We start from the raw sequence: 13,184 nt of genomic DNA, 5'->3' as shown, positions 1-13,184 counted from the left end.
CTCCTCGAATGGGTCCCTCCTTGCTTGGAGATGTAAGCCAAGGCTGTGGTGTTGTCCGAGTTCACCTCCACCACTTTGCCTAGCAGGAGGGACTTGAAGTTCAATAGGGCTAGATGAACTGCCAGCAGCTCCTTGCAGTTGATGTGGAGAGATCGTTGTTCCTCGTTCCACATTCCCGAGCATTCCCGTCCGTCCAAGGTTGCACCCCAGCCCGAGTCCGATGCATCTGAGAAGAGATGAAGATTGGGGGTCTGAATGGCCAAGGATAGACCCTCTTTGAGAAGGAGGTTGTGCTTCCACCACAGGAGAGTGGTCTTCATCTCTTGGTTGATAGGGATAGAGACTGCTTCTAGAGTCGAACTCTTGTCCCAATGAGCTGCCAGGTGGAATTGAAGAGGGCGGAGGTGGAGTCTCCCTAGCTCGACAAACAGGGCCAGTGACGAGAGAGTCCCTGTGAGACTCATCCACTGTCTCACTGAGCAACTGCTCCTCTTCAGCATGCTCATGATGCACTCTAGGGCTTGGCTTATCCTGGGGGCCGATGGAAAAGCCCGAAAACTCTGACTCTGAATCTCCATTCCCAGATACACGATGGATTGTGAGGGAATGAGTTGAGATTTTTCCAAATTGACTAATAGACCTAGGTCTCTGATTAAGTCTAAAGTCCAATGAAGATTCTCCAGACAACGACGACTCGAGGAGGCTCTCAACAGCCAGTCGTCTAGGTAGAGGGAGGCTCTGATGCTTGACAAGTGAAGGAATTTGGCTACATTCCTCATCAGAAGGGTAAAGACCATAGGAGCTGTGCTTAGGCCAAAACACAGGGCTTGGAATTGATAGACGACCTTTCCGAAAACGAATCTCAGGAAAGGTTGGGAGTCTGGATGAATCGGAACGTGAAAGTATGCGTCTTTCAAGTCCAAAGAGACCATCCAGTCCTCCTGTCTGACCGCTGCTAAGACCGACTTGGTCGTCTCCATCGTGAACGTCAGCTTGGTGACATACTCGTTGAGAGCGCTGACGTCCAGCACCGGTCTCCAACCTCCTGTCTTCTTGGCCACAAGAAAGAGACGGTTGTAGAAGCCCGGGGATTGATGGTCCCGGACTATAACCACTGCCTTCTTCTGCACAAGAAGCGACACCTCCTGGTGCAAAGCTAGCCTCTTGTCCTCCTCTTTGTAGTTGGGAGAGAGGTTGATGGGCGAAGTGGTCAGAGGTGGTTGAAGGCAGAATGGAATCCTGTAACCGAACCTCAGCCAACTGACAGACTGTGCGTCTGCACCTCTCTTCTCCCAAGCTCGCCAGAAGGTCTTGAGTCTGGCTCCTACTGTTGTCTGGAGAAGCGGAGAGTCAGTTCTTTCCTTTGGATGACCTGGATCCTTTCCTGGACTTGCCTTTGTACGAGTCTGGACGGGAGCTTCCTCGGCTGGGGGCTCTACCACGAAAGGGCGGTATGAACCTAGAGGCAGGGGTATCAGCCACTGGGGAGCGGTAAGTCTTAGGAACTGAGGAGGCAACTTAAGACTTACGAGCCGAAGAAGCTACAAGATCGTGCGTATCCTTCTGTATCAGGGCAGCAGACAAGTCCTTAATGAGCTCTTCGGGAAAAAGGAACTTCGAGAGCGGAGCAAAAAGAAGTTGAGAACGTTGGCAAGGTGTAATGCTGGCGGAAAGGAAGGAACACAGCTGTTCCCTTTTCTTCAACACCCCTGATACAAACAAGGACGCTAGCTCGCCCGATCCATCTCTGATGGCCTTATCCATGCAGGACATTAACAGCATGGCAGAATCTTTGTCCGCAGGAGAGGTTTTCTTGCTGAGGGCCCCCAGGCACCAGTCGAGAAAATTGAACATTTCAAACGCTCTAAAGATCCCTTTCAGCAAGTGATCCAGGTCTGAGAAGGTCCAACACACCTTCGAGCGCCTCATAGCAGTCCTTCGAGGCGAGTCTACCAGACTTGAGAAGTCAGCCTGGGCAGAGGCAGGTACTCCCAAGCCTGGTGCTTCCCCTGTGGCATACCAAACGCTCGCTTTCGAAGTGAGCTTCGTTGGAGGGAACATGAAGGAAGTCTTGCCAAGATGTTGTTTAGACTGCAGCCACTCCCCTAAGATCCTAAAAGCCCTCTTGGAGGATCTAGCTAGGACAAGCTTGGTATAGCAAGACTTAGCTTGTTGCACGCCCAGCGAAAACTCAGATGGTGGAGAGCGGGGAATAGCAGAGACAAAATGGTCTGGATAAACCTCCCTGAGAAGAGCCAAGACCTTGCGAAAATCAAGAGACTGTGGAGAAAGCTTGGATTCGTCCACGTCTGATGAGGGATCAAGGTGTGCCTCCTCATCATCCGAAACCTCATCCCCAGAATGAGGCGAAGAGATCGGATACGAATGCTGAACCGCAGAGTCAGAACGAGCAGGAACAATAACCGTGGTGGACGGAGGAGGATTAGTAAGTTCCTGTTCCTGTGGAATGAGTGGAGCGTGAAGAGACCGAGGCTGCGCAGAACAAGGTAAATTTCTCGCAAGCAGAGGTGTCTGAGGCGCAGGATCAGGGTGCACGGGTTGAGCTCGGTGCAGCAGCTGAGGAGACTGACTCATGGGTGGAAGAGGTTGTTGTACCTCCACCGAGAGTTGCACCACCGGTGGAGCAGCCAGGGGAGGCGGAGGAAGAGTGGAGTAATCCTCCTGATCCCAAACAGAAGGTTGCCTTAAAGAAGGCTGAGGCTGAACAACACTGGGAACAGCGAACACAGAATGTGGCTCAACATCGTACGCCTGGCAGATGGTGCTGCGACTAGGTGGAGCGAGCGCAGGCGGGTTGAGCACAGGCTGAGCGGGTGCAGGCGGAAGGAGTGCAGGTGGAGGCGGAGGTGCAACACTCTCAGCACGACACTCACGCATTAGGTCCGAAAGCTGAGCTTGCATGGACTGAAGCATAGACCACTTGGGATCAGCAGAGACGGCAGCAGACTGAGGTAAAGCCTTAACAGTCGAGCTCTGTTGTGGCAGAACCTTACTCCTCTTGGGCGGAGTACAGTCGACAGATGACTGAGGCGAGTCGGAGCTGAGCCAATGACTGCAACCTGGCTGAGCACTCGCGGGCTGGACTCTGCGTTTAAGCGGTCTCGAGACCTGAGACCAACGTTTCTTCCCAGAAAGAAGATCAGCGGACGAGCGGAAGACGGGCTCAATCGTCTGCAAGTGGGAGTGACGGTCTGTGGAAGACACGCCCGCAACCACTGAGGATAATTCTGTGCGCCTAACAAGGCCTGCCGAACCCTTATGCCCTTCGACATTGCTTCTCCCCTGGGCTTGGGAGCTTGCAAGAGGTCCCGGACTGGGAGGACGACTGGCTCGCACAGAAAAATCCTCACGCACCACACTGGCACTAACACTAGCACAAGGCACTGCACCGACACTAGCACTCGTCACAGCACTGGCACTAACTTCACCCACTGCACTCTTGACCTTCAGCTCTTTCACTTCGGCCATCAGAGACTTATGGTCACTTACCACTGACTCTACCTTATCGCCTAAAGCCTGAATAGCACGTAAAACCACTGACATATCAGGCGGAGGGCACACAGTAGGATCGGGGGTAGCCACTACAGGGGTAGGAACAGGAAGGGGATCATGAGATGAGGAAAATAAAGAAGAGTGAGAAGAACTCCTCCTAGCTCTAACTCTCTCTAACTTAGTAGAATACTTTAAAAGACGGACAAAATCCAATTCCGAAAGTCCGGCGCATTCCTCACATCGATTTTCTAACTGACAGGGTCTGTCCCTACAGTCAGAACAAGCGGTGTGAGGATCTACCGAGGCCTTCGGAATACGTCTATTGCAAGACCTACATCGTCTATGGGAGGGGGCTTGCGAAATGTCAGACATTTTGTTTTCAAGAGTAGTCAAAGGGAGATCCAAAAAACAAGCAAAAATTCGTTAACTGAACTAAATAAAAGCTATCTAGCTAATATCAGAAGGTTTCCAGTAATGCGACAGCCGTTAATCAAAGAGAATACTTCACCAAATATGCGTGAATAAACTCGAAGACCATAAGCGTATCCCAGAACGTCTAGCCGGAGGCACGACAGAGGAATAATTGAGGAGGTGTCAACAAGAAGTACTATAGTACCTGGCCACAGGTGGCGCTGGTAAGTACACCCCCTTCTAGTATTGTGATAGCTGGCGTATCCCTCCTTAGATTTCTGTCGGGCAACGGAGTTGACAGCTACATGATTATCGGGTAAGTTTAATATTGAAAATATCATTTTTAAATATTCAACTTAGCCGGTGAATATATAATAGCTGATTCACACACAAGGAGGTGGGTAGAGACCAGAGTTAATTATGCTTACAGCGTATAAGCTAAGAGTTTTTTCATTTTGGCAGTTATCAATATAACAAAACCAAAATAAATAGGTACCTGGTGAGGAAGTTGACTTAGACGATTACTCTGCCTTGTAAGTCTGTCTTCCTCACGGAGCCCAGCGATCCTCTTAGGATGCTGACAGACTCCAAGGAGCTGAAGTATCAAGGGCTGCAACCCATACAACAGGACCTCATCAAACCCCTAATCTGGGCGCTCTCAAGAAATGACTTTGACCACCCGCCAAATCAATCAGGATGCGAAAGGCTTCTTAGCCTTCCAAACAACCCATAAAAAAAATATTAAAAACATTTCAAGAGACAGATTAAAAGGATATTGGAATTAGGGAAGTGTAGTGGTAGAACCCTCACCCACTACTGCACTCGCTGCAACGAATGGACCCAGTGTGTAGCAGTCCTCGTAAAGAGTCTGGACATCTTTTAAGTAAAATGACGCGAACACTGACTTGTTTCTCCAAGAAGTCGCGTCCATAATACTTTGCAGAGATTTATTTTGCTTGAAGGCCACGGAGGTTGCTATATCTCTAACTTCGTGCGTCTTAACCTTAAGCAAACATCGGTCTTTCTCATTCAAGTGAGAATGAGCTTCTCGTATTAAAAAAATCTGATAAAATATGACAAAGAATTCTTTGACATAGGCAAAGAAGGTCTCTTAACTGAGCACCATAATGCCTCAGATTTCCCTCGTAATGACTTAGTACGAGTTAAATCGAACTTAAGAGCTCTAACAGGACATAATACTCTTTCCAGTTCGTTGCCTACGATCTCTGATAAGCAAGGAATATCAAAAGATTTAGGCCAAGGACGAGAAGGCAGTTCATTTTTGGCCAGGAAACCAAGTTGAAGTGAACAAGTGGCTTTTTTCTGTAGAAAAGCCGATGTTCTTACTGAAGGCATGAAGTTCACTGACCCTTTTAGCCGAAGCCAAGCACACTAGGAAAAGTGTCTTGAGGGTGAGATCCTTCAGGGAGGCTGAATGTAATGGCTCAAACCTGTCTGACATGAGGAACCTTAGGACCACGTCTAAGTTCCATCCAGGAGTTGCCAAACGACGTTCCTTAGAGGTCTCGACAGACTTAAGGAGATCTTGGAGATCTTTATTGTTGGAAAGATCTAAGCCTCTATGTCGAAAGACCGAAGCCAACATGCTCCTGTAGCCCTTAATCGTGGGAGCTGAAAGGGAGCGGACCTTTCTCAGATGTAAAAGAAAATCTGCGATTTGGGCTACAGAGGTACTGGACGAGGACACAGATGCTGACTTGCACCAGTCTCGAAAGACTTCCCACTTCGACTGGTATACTCTAATGGTAGAAGCTCTCCTAGCTCTTGCAATCGCACTGACTGCCTCCTTCGAAAAACCTCTAGCTCTTGAGAGTCTTTCGATAGTGTGAAGGAAGTCAGACGAAGAGCGGGGAGGCTTTGATGGACATTCTTTACGTGGGGCTGACGTAATAGATCTACCCTTAGAGGAAGACTTCTTGGAAAGTCTACCAGCCATTGAAGTACCTCGGTGAACCACTCTCTCGCGGGCCAGAGGGTAGCAACCAACATCAACCTTGTCCCTCCGTGAGAGGCGAACTTCTGCAGTACCTTGTTGACTATCTTGAATGGTGGGAATGCATATAAGTCCATAAAAGACCAATCCAGTAGAAACGCGTCTATGTAAATTGCTTCTGTATCTAGGACTGGAGAGCAAAAGATTGGTAACCTTTTGGTCAACGAGGAGGCAAAGAGGTCTATGGTTGGTTGACCCCAAGAAGCCCAAAGACTCTTGCCCACGTCCTTGTGGAGGGTCCATTCCGTGGGTATCACCTGATCCCTCCGACTGAGACAGTCTGCCAAGACGTTCAAGTCCCCCTGGAAGAATCTCGTCAACAGGGAGATGCCTCGAATTCTAGACCATAAGAGAAGGTCCCTTGCGATCTCGAGCAGCGTGAAGGAGTGTGTGCCTCCTTGCTTGGAGATGTACGCCAAAGTTGTGGTGTTGTCTGAGTTGACCTCTACCACTTAGAGTCGAAGACGCTTCCTAATATCATCAAGGCCAAGTGGACTGCTAATAGCTCCTTGCCGTTGATGTGCATGCTCTTCTGACTTGAGGTCCACAGACCCGCGCATTCCCGACCGTCCAGGGTCGCACCCAACCCAAACCCGACGCGTCTGAGGACAACACGTGGTTTGGGCTCTTGACTGCTAGGGATAGTCCCTCTCTCAGACTGATATTGCTGTCCCACCATTTCAGGCATGCCTTTATTGGTTCGGAGACTGGGAATGATACCGTCTCTAATGTCTTGTCCTAGTTCCAGTGAGAGGCTAGATGGAACCGGAGAGGCAGAAGGGGTAGTCTCCCTAGTGAGACAAACTGCTCCAGGGATGAGAGAGTCCCTACGAGACTGTTCCAACTTCTGACTGAATAAACGTTTTCTTTTCAGCATTAGTTGGACTTCGAGCAGGGCTTGACTGCGAATCTCCATCCCCAAAAATAGAATAATCTGGGATGGGATCAGTTGGGACTTTTAGGTTGACCACAAGTCCCAACTCCCTGGCCAGACTCAACGTCCAATGTAGATCCTGCAGACAGCGAAGGCTGGACGATGCTCTGAGAAGCCAGTCGTCCAAGTACAGGGAGGTTCGGATCCCCGATAGCTCGAAACTGGTACCCCACATTCCTGTAAACAAACCTCAGAAACGGTTGGGAATCCGGGTGTATAGGAATGTGGAAGTATGCCTCCTGAAGGTCGAGAGAGACCATCCAGTCGCCTTCCATAAATGCTGTCAAGACAGCCTGGTAGACTTCATCGTGAAGTTTGTCTTGACAATGAACACATTGAGCGCACTTGCCTCTTACGTACTCCTGCAGTGAACATGGCTGCCAAATCATGGAGCCATCCCTGAGGGACTTGTTCCTGCAGAGAACATGGCTGTCAGATCATTGGAGCCATCCCTGAAAGCCTTGTTTATGCATGACATAATTGTACAGCAAAACTTCAAAGGCTCGAAAACAGCTGTGAAGTTGACCTGTAAAATCTTGGAGCGTCTCATGGCCAGGCGCCAGGGAGAGTCTATGAGGTTTGAGAAGTCTATCTGGGCAGAGGCAGGAACTCCCAAGCCGAGAACTTCTCTCGTGTCATATCAGACTCTCGCTCTATAAGCCAGTTTAAAAGAAGGGAAAGCAAAGGCTGTACTGTATCCCCAAAACTCCTCCTGGTGATAAACCAGTCGCCTAGCAAACATAAAGCTCTCTAGGAGAGCGAGAGAGCACTAGCTTATAAAACAACGGCTTCGATGTAGCTAGGCCTAGTGTAAGCTCTGACGTTTAGGCGAACGAGGAGCAGCAGTTACAAAAAGATCCGGACAAAGATCCTTAAAAATCAGCATGATTTATTTAAAGTCCATAGAGGGCTAAGCAGCTTTAGGCTCCTCTCCGTCTGACAGAGTCCTCAAGGGAATATCAGTAGGAGGGGGAACAGCAACTTCCTCATCTGAAGGAACCTTGTCCGATAATAGCTGAGTCTCAAGCAAGGGAGAGACCTACCGTGGTAGCAATGCTTAACAAGCAGAGTCCACACGCACTGGTGCATTAGTAGCGGACCAGGACGCAACGTCATGTAACTGCTTGACAGTCTGTGAACTGTCAACAACAACAGGTGCGAGAGACCAGGACGCAACATCATGTAACTGCTTGACAGTCTGTGAACTGTCAACAACAACAGGTGCGTGAGGACGCACAGCGTCCATTCGAGACTGCTTTGACCGCCTAGACTGAGCAGTCAAAACAACTCTAGAATGCGGAGGTTGACGCTCAGCGTCAAAACAAGTCAACTCCGATTGTTAGCGAACATCCTGAACGTCAACAGGAGCATCAGCAAGTGGCCTAACGTCCAAATGTGGCTGAAAATCCACACGAGACCGCATCGAGTGTGGTTCTAAACAACCTGACTGACGTGACTAAGCTACGCCAACGTCAACAGGACGCACAAAGGAATGTTAGGGTGGCTGAAAGCCAGGAACTCGATGAGATAAACGGCTAGGCTCAACGGACTTATTGGCAGAATAGTCTTCCATAAGGGAGGCAAGCTTATTCTGCATATCTTGCCGTACAACCCATTAAGGATCAACGGAAATGGTTGCGGTAAGAGACGAGGGTAACGTCTGTGACCGCAAAACCTTGCCAACAAAAAGATTCGGAGTCTGTGTTACGCTTTTGTTAGGCGGCGAGCAGTCTTCCGATGACTGCATAGGGTCAGAGCTGTCCTAATGGCTACAACCAGGACGCTGGACCTGTCCTGAAAGGACTGACTTTCGCTTAAGGGCCTCGAAACCTTGTTTCACGTTTCTTATGCGAAAAGCCTTCGGATGACGAGGAGAAAATTGTCTCTCTCGCCATATGGTAGGGGAGATCTTGGTAAGATACACCCGATACCATAGAGGGAACGTCTGTTCGCTGATCAAGGCCTCTCGAACCCATAAGTCGTACGACATTACTTCTCCCCTGGGCTTGGGAGCTTGCAAGAGGTCCCGGACTAGGTGAACGACAGGCACGAACAGACAAACCCTCGGTCGCAACACTGATAACACTTTGCGCAATATCACTTTATCACTACGATTTTCTGTTTTGCACTTATTTCACTGAAATCGAAACTTTTACTGATTTCTACCTGAAGCACGCAATTCTACCCTCATCAAAAGGTAGTAATTGCGAAATCAGTCGTATATTGCAAGCACATTAATACCAGCAAAAAACAGTAAACATCTTTTAAGATAAAAAATTCAGTGGCTGGGGAAGAGACTAAACACTAGTTCATTCAAAACTACGTTTTCAATCTCTCACCGTACATTGCCTGGGGACGAGAATAAAAAACTAAAAACGTTTTATCCTTTCTCCCCGTACAGAGACTAGGGACGAGAGTAACTCGAGAACAACGTTACCCGCTTGAACGGAACGTTTTCTCTCCTCTCTCTCCCTCCGTCTCTATCTCTCTCTCTCTCTCTCTCTCTCTTGATTTCGCACCTAAGAGAAGAGCCCAATTACGTTTCGTCAAAAAAACATGTTATTTGACCAAAGGAAAAAACTGAAAGGTTTTTCAATTAAAAAGTTCCTTTAAAATAGAATTTAAAACATTTAAGCTTTGAAAGAAGAATGAACAAAACGTCAGAATCGATTTACTCTTTCTGCAAAGTGAAACCGTGATACTCTCTCTCTCTATCGTAACGATAGAGCGCAAACTGCGTAGCATAAATAAACTAAACGTTAGTTCATCTTTGAAACAGTACGAAGACTATTCAAAGAAAATCTTTCATAAAATATCTATAAAAAATATTAATTTAAAAAGTTTTAAATCATTAGCTCTTTAAAAGCTATTTACGATTGAAAGGGCTCAACGTTGTTTAACTTCGGTTTCCAAGTTAGGACCGCCTACTCTCAGGAAAGGTCGCATATAAACAAATCATTAAAATTCATTTTTATGTTTATATAAATGGAAAGTTAATCGAAGATGCCTAATAAAGGCGGTGAGATATAAAATATATAGAGGAAAATCTATAATTAATTTATAACGTGATAAGATAATTGCTAAAAGCCTAAACACACTTCCGTCTAAGGGAAGGGTCGGCCATTTAAAAGTCAAAGAAAGTCCATACTCTCTTTGTCATCAAAAATTAAATCTATCCAAAAACGAGTTCAAGATTTAAGATGAAGATAAAACACCTGCACTGCGAAAGCTCAAACCAAAATGAAGTACTTCACCAAATATGTTGAGAAAACTACAGGTTCTACAGCGAGTAAAAGTACGTCTTGTCGACACGTCGACAGAGAAGAAATTGAAGGTTTTGTTTACATCGAGAGTGGTATCTGGCCGACAGTTGGCGCTGGTGGGCACACCCGCAACCTGCATAGCGATCGCATGCGAATTTTTTATGTATGTGTCTGTCGAGCAACAGAGTTGCAGCTATTATATATTCACCGGCTAAGTTAAATATTTAAAATTTACCGTTACTGAGATATCAACTCCAGCTAAACCAGTAACAAAATTCTCTAACCAGCTACCTGTATCTATGAAAATAGGGGACTCTGCCAACAAACAGTGGTTTTCAATGCTTCTAGTACTTAATCAGGTCAGTACCATCTTCAATCTACTTTCGGATCCTCATTGGTATAATTACAATCACTAGTTGAATTTTGATGTCAATGTACACTCAAATTCTAAGGCAGCCAAAATGGAAACTGTGCAATACCTTTCAATATAGACTACTTCTAAAAGTTTAGCAACAGGAGAGTATTAGAAGCAGAAGTAATTGATCCCTGAAATATCCGATTTTTATTAAAGTTAAGGAAACTGGTTTTCCCCAAGTACACTGCTTGTTTATTCAAGGATTTAGGGTAAATATTCAACCCTTACTAGTAAACAAAGAAATTTCCCATTCCCACCTATACCCTAACCTTGGACAAAGTGATGTTATTCACTTATTAATGCAGTGGCTTTCAATAAGCATGGGTAAATTTATACCAATTAAGGACAAATTGGGTAACCTAGATATAGTTAAGCTTCACTCTATTTCAATCAAGTTAGATCCCCAGAGTTCTCAACTTGCTTTAGGCTAGAATGCACCATTGTATCCGATTAGCTTCTCCGTTCCTCCAGTCAGGATCCAGTCTCCTACTTCAATTTATGGTGGTCTCAATTCCTAAAACTACAGACTACTGACGCACATGAAGGTCAGAATTGGGGGAATATGTATGACAGCGGCCACCAGTATGTATGATGTCGGTTGACTATGAAAATGGCAGCGTAAAAGGGGGTCACAGGGGAGTGTTAGCCCACCCCCGTTAGGTAAGTAGTTTAGAACACGTCTTGTAGGCTAGGATTGGAGGGGAAGCTTAGGTTAGTTTATGTCCAATTTTTATGCATGGTGGAGGAACTGGCCGCTGATATACAAAGGCTCCCGGAATTGTTCTAAATATTGGAAAATAGGAACTCTGCATAGTATTAATTCAAGGAATCTAATTTGACCTTATTTATTGTACTAGATTGTTTTTAGATTGGCAGACACAAGTCACTTCATGCACATAAAAAGAATAGTTCAATTATACTTTTCTATATCAAGGAGACACGACCTAAAATATGATGCTCCACCTAACGTTATAAATAATGCTGTCTCATCAATCCTGGGGTAATGCAACCTCCTGCCCAGCAGTTACGTCACTTGGGATAGCTTGTGGGCGTGTCTACGAACTACCCAATATACTATTCAATACCAAGTTGATCAGTTTAGCTTGAGCCCCAAGATAAGCAATTGTTTGTTTATCATACATTACCATCATTGTAATGTCACCATAGACAGTAAACTGTCGAAGTGTGGTCAGGTATAAGACTAGTTTAAGACTTCTAGACTTATAATCTAAGAGAGACTAACTCCTAACAAATAAATGGAATAATTAATATCTAATCTGCAACTTCAAGAACAACAGGCAGCTAAAGGTTCAAGTTACGAAAGGGAACCATATCCCAACTTCCTAACCTAACCTACGGTATAAGTCCTAAGTTAAGTAACATACATTCACGTGCCAATTAATAGTGAATTATGATCCTTTCACAGTGAGTTACCTGTTGCACTACGTTGAACTTGTCCCCTAGGACTCGTAGGATGATTACGGGCGTATTGTGCGAGTAGATTGAATATCTTTAGGCTCGTTATCGCTATCTAGGAATTGTCACCCAAATGTAAACAAACTTTTTTCCTACTTTTTTTTCTTCTTTTTTTTTTAAGTAGGAAAATCGTGGCTAACATAGCTTGGTGAATAATTCAATACGTGTCATAATTAATTTAAAATAATAGCAGCCTTGGTTATATATATATATATATATATATATATATATATATATATATATATATATATATATATATATATATATATATATACACACACACACACACACACATATATATATATATATATATATATATATATATATATATATATATATATATATATATATATATATATATATATGTATATATATATATATATATATATATATATATATATATATATATATATATATATATATATATATATATATATATATATATATATATATATATGTGTGTGTGTGTGTGTGTGTGTGTGTGTGTGTGTGTGTGTGTGTGTGTGTGTGTGTGTGTGTGTGTGTGTGTGTGTGTGTGCAAAGAAATAGGGACAATGAAAATGGGAAAAATAAGATTAAGACCTGACTAGTTTCGTGATAATTCTTCATATATATATATATATATATATATATATATATATATATATATATATATATATATATATATATATATATATATATATATATATATATATATATATATGTGTGTGTGTGTGTGTGTGTGTGTGTGTGTGTGTGTGTGTGTGTGCAAAAAACAGGGATAATGAAAATGGGAAATATAAGATTAAAACTTAACTAGTTTCTTGATGATTCTTCAGAGGGTTGAATTTTTAAACAAGGTTTCTTTACATTTTATATGGTGTAGTAAAGATACGAAAATGAATACTGTACCATATAAAATGTAAAGAAACCTTGTTCAATAAACAGTCCTCTGAAGAAGTTTCAGAAAACTAGTCAGGACTTATTTTCATATTCCCTATTTTCATTTTCATTGTGATTCTTTTTCATCTGAGAATCACGTTTCCCTGTGTTATATATATATATATATATATATATATATATATATATATATATATATATATATATATATATATATATATATATATATATATATATGTGTGTGTGTGTGTGTGTGTGTGTGTGTGTAGGCATTAGGTT

At 44.3% G+C, this 13,184-nt stretch overlaps 1 protein-coding gene across 1 annotated transcript in view; it reads right to left on the bottom strand.

The window, feature by feature from the left end:
* The window catches only part of LOC137646060 (nischarin-like), a 69,783-nt gene extending 57,667 nt beyond the window's left edge, over positions 1-12,116 (bottom strand). The window contains exon 1 of the mRNA XM_068379216.1: positions 11,985-12,116. The gene's annotated coding sequence lies outside the window, so the exon portion shown is untranslated. The remainder of the gene's footprint in view (positions 1-11,984) is intronic.
* Between the last annotated feature and the right edge of the window lie 1,068 nt (positions 12,117-13,184).

This window comes from Palaemon carinicauda, chromosome 8 (assembly GCF_036898095.1).
Source record: "Palaemon carinicauda isolate YSFRI2023 chromosome 8, ASM3689809v2, whole genome shotgun sequence".
Lineage (NCBI taxonomy): Eukaryota > Metazoa > Arthropoda > Malacostraca > Decapoda > Palaemonidae > Palaemon > Palaemon carinicauda.
This window is presented reverse-complemented; position numbering and strand designations above follow the sequence as displayed.